This window comes from Pongo pygmaeus, chromosome 10 (assembly GCF_028885625.2).
Source record: "Pongo pygmaeus isolate AG05252 chromosome 10, NHGRI_mPonPyg2-v2.0_pri, whole genome shotgun sequence".
Classification (NCBI taxonomy): Eukaryota; Metazoa; Chordata; class Mammalia; order Primates; family Hominidae; genus Pongo; species Pongo pygmaeus.
In genome coordinates this window covers 94,093,599-94,099,779 of record NC_072383.2, presented here as the reverse complement: position 1 = coordinate 94,099,779, position 6,181 = coordinate 94,093,599, and positions in this window count along the sequence as shown.

Sequence of the window (6,181 nt, the reverse complement as noted above, 5' to 3'; positions counted from 1 at the left end):
ACTTTGTCAACCAAGGGGAGGGAGATAGGGGCAGGAAACAAAAAATAATGATATAAGAGAATCAAGGAAAGCAACAGCTAGAAAAAGGCAGTTTGCAGGTGGTGGAGGCTGCAGTGAGTTGAGATGACACCACTGCCCTCCAGCCTGGGCAACAGAGCAAAACTCTGTCTCAAATTAAAAAATAAAAATAAAAAAAGGCAGTTTGTTCTAGTAAAAATATGCAGAATATTTCAAGGTAGAATATATTCAGTCAATCAATTCTTCCATTGCTAGACACCATGATTTATGTAAGGTATTTCTGAATATTTATTACAAAAATTTTCCATCTAACTTTCCTGCTGTTAGTTGTGTTTGAAGAGCCAGAAAAGCTACAGAAGGTGAAATAATACGGAAACCATAAACAATGGTAACCAGGAAATTAGGGAAACCCATTACTTTTACCATACACAAAAATTGATTTTTTTTTTTTTTTTTTTCAGACCGAGTCTTGCTCTGTTGCCCAGGCTGGAGTGCAGTGGCACAATCTTGGCTCACTGCAACCTCCACCTCCTGGGTTCACGCCATTCTTCTGCCTCAGCCTCCCGAGTAGCTGGGACTACAGGTGCCGCCACCAAGCCCAGCTAATTTTTTGTATTTTTAGTAGAGACGGGGTTTCACCGTGTTAGCCAGGATGGTCTCGATCTCCTGACCTCGTGATTCGTCCACCTCGGCCTCCCAAAGTGATGGGATTACAGGCATGAGCCACCGTGCCCTGCCACACAGCTGTTTTTAATGCAGAGACCCAGGCCTCTACCTCAGAGAGTCTGTTTCCAAAGGTCTAGATGGGGCCCGGGGAGGGAGATTTTCATAAGCACCAGTGGTAACTCAGATAGAGGTGGTCTATAGACAAGACTTCGAGAAGGACTGCTCTGGACACTTTTACAGAACAGTCTCGACAAATCCACTTGGATTTGTCGGATATAAATCTACTCGGCCTTTGTCACAAATATTATTTTATGAATAACAGAATCATTAGTCGTGTTATGGTTACCCCAAAACTAAGATGGTGGAAAAGGAAAATTGAAAGAACCTCACATAACAGCCCTGTACAGTCAGTAAGAGAGATTCCTTAAAGTCAGTCAGAAAGGAGATTCCTCCGGCAATTATGTACCCTTACTTCCTAACCTGGCCTTAAACAGACCTGTGAAATACCTAAATTTGTCTTTGCTATCTCTACCCCTCAATCCACTTTGTACAATCTCTCCCCAGCTGCCTGTCGACTTCATCCTCCACAGGGTGTACACCAAGATGCTGGACAAAACTCTCAACTCCCAACTTTCCCTCCAGCCTCAAACAGTCTACTTACTTATCAAGATGTTACTCTTGACCAGGAGATTGATAGGTTCATAATATAAAAAGAAATCATTATAATGCAATACTTTCCCATTTTCCCACTTCCCAATTTTCTCCTAACACAATGCCTTCATGACACAAAGAAGCCAGGCATGTCTGCAAACTTTTTCTTTCTTCTTTTCTTTCTTTCTTTTTTTTTTTTGAGACAGTCTCACTCTGTCACCCAGGCTGGAATGCAGTGGAGTAACCTCAGCTCACTGCAACCTCCACCCACTGGGTTCAAGTAATTCTCGTACCTCAGCCTCCCGAGTAGCTGGTATTACAGGCGCCCGCCACCACACCTGGCTCATTTTTGTATTTTTAGTAGAGATGGAGTTTCACCATGTTGGCCAGGCTGGTCTCCAACTCCTGACCTCAGGTGATCCGCCCGCCTCGGCTTTCCATAGTGCTGGGATTACAGACGTGAGCCACCATGCCCGGTCTGCAGAAAACATTTTAATGGGTGATTCTAATCATAGGTATTTCAGGCACTGGTGGCAGGCCAGTGGGGGAGATATTTTTGGTCAGATGTGCCTTTCAATGCCTCATAAATCAGGCTGCCTAGGCAGCTTCCTAATTTTCCCTCAGGCAGTGGCAGTCCTGCACACACACCCCATTGTAACCCTCAGAGGCTTAAGAAGTAAGGAGAAAGGTGAACAGAAAGTGACATTGAGAAAGGAAAACATGGAGGGTGGCTTCACTTACCCTCTCTCAGAAATGTACATTCAAGCCACAAATAAAATAAGAGAAATCCACACAGACTCCACATTTTTCCTTCCCATTCCTGTGAAAGAGAAATAAAATCCAGGATAACATTTTTTTGGTTACATATGGGGAGAAAAATCAAGGAGATGTACACAACTCGCATCACAGCAACCAGAATTCCTTAACATCAGAAACACTCTTACATACCAACACTCTCTTACACATGGGGACTTGCTGGGCAGTGACCTTCAGTGACCTAGCTTTTGATACCAACTGAGAATACACAACTGAATATTTTTATCCGCATATTCTCTGCCTCTCTGATAAATGTTATACTAAACAGTGGGAAGCAAAAATACAGTGAATGCATTTTTTCAAACCATATTTACAAGTACACTTAATTTGCACGCCCACAAATTTTACAAGTTTCACCAAATGCTTCAGGAGAGAAGATTAAGTTTAGGAAAAAACTGCCTCTCCAAGTTTTCACTTGCCCGGGGATATTATCCTACCAGAACTGGCTAAGGCTCTTTGAGAAGTAGTGTTTAAAGCCTCATATTGGTCAGGCTCACATCTATAATCCCAGCACTTTGGGAGGCTGAGGCAGGAGGATCCCTTGACCCTAGGAGTTCAAAACTGGCCTGGGTAGCATAGGGAGATCCCACTTAATTAATCCAAAAAATTTAAAAATTAGCCAGGCATGGTGACACGCACCTATGGTCCCAGCTACTTGGGAAGTTGAGGTAAGAGGATTGCTTGAGCCCGGAAGGTCGTGGCTGCAGTGAACCATTATTACGCCACCTAACTCTAACCTGGGCAACAGAGTAAGCCCCTGCCTCAAAAAATAAAAATAAAATAAAAGTTGACTTTTTGGGATTCAATAGCTTTATGAAATGTCTTTTCCTTTTGTAAACACAAAATAACACACATGTAAAAACAAAACAATAAATACCTTAGGACATCAAGAGTAATTTGTAATCTACAAATCTGTAAATGAATAAATAAATGTATAAACTATCAACTTTTTTTTGAGACAGGGTGTCGCTCTATCATCCTGATTGGAATGCTGTGGCGAGATCACAGCTCACTGCAGCCTTGACCCCCGGTGGCTCAAGTGATCCTCCCACCCGAGTAGTTGGGACTACAGGCATTTGCCACCATGCCCGGATAATTTTTTTTTTTTTTAAGAAGATACAGGTTCTCCCTATGTTGCCCAAACTTAATCTATAAATTTTTGTGGCAATAAATAGATGCTTCCGCTTTCTAACTCTCCCACTGAATAGATAGTTCATTATGTAAATTCCTTACTGAACTGACACGATTTAAGGAGAGAGAGGGTTGGGATCAGCATTTTCAGAGTGTCAAACACCATCACAATCATCATCTCAAGGAATCCTCAGAACAACTTTGAAGTTGGCATTATTATTTCATTTTAAGATGAAGACCACGAGATTAAGGGGAGTACAGTAACTTGCTGTAGGCCAGACAGCTAGCAAACTAGCAAAGCCAAAACCTATAGGTGCTAAGTTAACGAATAAACCTATAAGTGCTAAATGAACAAATGAAGATCTACAATCCAACAACACTATATCTGCCTGATTCCACACCCTATGCTCCTGCAACTACATCATACTGCTTTAAAGCTCTGAGCTCCCGAACAGCGTCATTTGTTGGATTGTAGATCTTCATTCGTTACTTTAGCACCTATTTCTTGTCAGCCTCCTGTGCAATAGGTCCAGTTCTAGGTTCTGGAGATATAGCAGCGCATGACACAAAATCCCTACTCTGCATTCTACACTCTCCATTCTAGTGGGGGAGGTCCTTCAGAAGATCGCTCTAATAATCCCTGCTCTTTCTCTCCATTGTAGGGCTTCTTTTGGGAGTGCTCAATGCCCTAAATGGATTCAGAGAAGTATTTTGTTTCCATCACTAAAGGGAAAATTCAAAACAAGCGACCTCATCCTCTTGATCGTATTGAATACTGTTTTCCCCCAGGTGACTTGAAAGCAGTCAATGACTAAATTCTCCAGAGTAGAAAGCTGTTATAATTGGACAATGGCCACAAAACAGGAGTTTTTGAGTTATACTTAATGCCCAGGAGGAAGCAGCAGAATTCTTCCTCCCACCACCCATTACCGAGCTGACAAGGTCCTGCTCTGTGCTGTGCTCATTAATTTTCCTTTTGGCTTTAAGATTTACAACAGCTCCTGTCTGCCCCCCATGTGAGAGAAAGTCAGGGATCCCTGCCCACCCAAGCCATGGAGAGCTGGCTGGCTTTGTTCTCCACAAGCCTGCCGGGAGCTCCTCGACTCCCGTCATGGTAGCTTGCTTGGGAAGATTCACTTGCCTCTGTGAGAAATAACAGTGACCATAAAAGAAAAAATAAATTCTAGGCATTCTTTCAAGCCTTTGGGAAGTTCCGGCACATTCCAGCTGCGAAAGAATTCAAGTCTCTCCACTCATGTCACAGCTCCAGCCCCTTGCATGTGTGCTTTGCACATTTAATAGACCCAAGCCTAGTAATTAACTCTATAAATTCTCTCCCTGCCTTATTTGTCATAAACTGCAAGCTGATTGTATAGGGAGGTCAACCTGGGATTTAGTGAGTTATTCTCAGGCTTTAGGCAATGACAGATTTCAAAGGTTTGAAACTTCTCAACATTAAGCATTGCTATTCCAGAGCAAGGAGCCAATCATCTGTGACCCGGAGATTTTGCTGAATATTTTATTCCTTAAGCTTCAGAAATTCACATCCATAACTATTTATGGTTGTTGTAAAGAGAAGTCTTCACTCCTTTATACAGTCCAGACAGCCAGATGTTCTTGTGTCTTTTTCTAGGCCCAAGTGCATCCTCCAAATCACCCCTGTTTGAGCCTCTCCTGTAAATCTCAAACTCACCTATGATTCCATTTAAGAAGACTCACTTCCTGCTTACCTCCTAACTTTTCTTTGCCTATTTCTTCCTCTATAAAGGAAGGGAGGGCCAGACGCAGTGGCTCACACCTATAATCCCAGCACTTTGGGAGGCTGAGGCAGGAGGCTTGCTTGAGCCCACGAGTTTGAGACCAGCCTAGGCAACAAAGTGAGATCCAATCTCTAAAAAAAAAATTTAAGGCCAGGCGTGGTGGCTCACACCTGTAATACCAGCACTTTGGGAGGCCAAGGTGGGCAGATCGCCTGAGATCAGGAGTTCGAGACCAGCCTGGCCAACATGGTAAAACCCTGTCTTTACTAAAAATACAAAAATTAGCCAGGCATGTTGGTGGGTGCCTATAATCCCACCTACTCAAGAGGCTGAGACAGGAGTATTGCTTGAACCCGAGAGACGGAGTTTGCTCTGAGCCGAGATCGCGCCATTGCACTCCAGCCTGGGCAACAGAGCAAGACTCTGTCTCAAAAAAAAAAAATTTTTTTTAATTAGCCAGGTGTAGTGGTGCATGTCCACAGTCCCAGCTACTTTGGAGTCTGAGGTAGGAGGATCCCTTGCGCCCAGGAGTCTTTGAGGTTGCAGTGAGCTATGATCATGCCACTGCACTCCAGTCTGGATGACAGAGTGAGACCCTGACTCTAAAATAATAACAACTATAGCGAAGGAAGGGGGAAGAATAAAAAGACTAACAAAAGAAGTTGCTTCAAGTTTTCTTAAGGCAAGAAAAAAAATCATTAAGAAGTGTTACTGAGGCCAGGCACAGTGGCTTACGCCTGTAATCCCAACACTTTGGGAGGCCGAAGCAGGCAGATCACTTGCGGTCAGAAGTTCAAGACCAGCCTGGCCAACATGGTGAAACCCCATCTCTACTAAAAATACAAAGATTAGCAGGGCATGGTAGCAGACACCTGTAATTCCAGCTACTCAGAAGGCTGAGGCAGGGGAATCACTTGAACCTGGGAGGTGAAAGTTGCAGTGAGACGAGATCACGCTACTGCACTCCAGCCTGGGTGACAGAGCGAGACTCTGTCAAAAAAAAAAAAAAAAAAAAAAAGGCCGGGCGCAGTGGCTCGTGCCTATAATCCAGCACGCTGGGTGCCGAGGCGGGTGGATCATGAGGTCAGGAGATCGAGACCATCCTGGCTAACACGGTGAAACCCCATCTCTACTAAAAC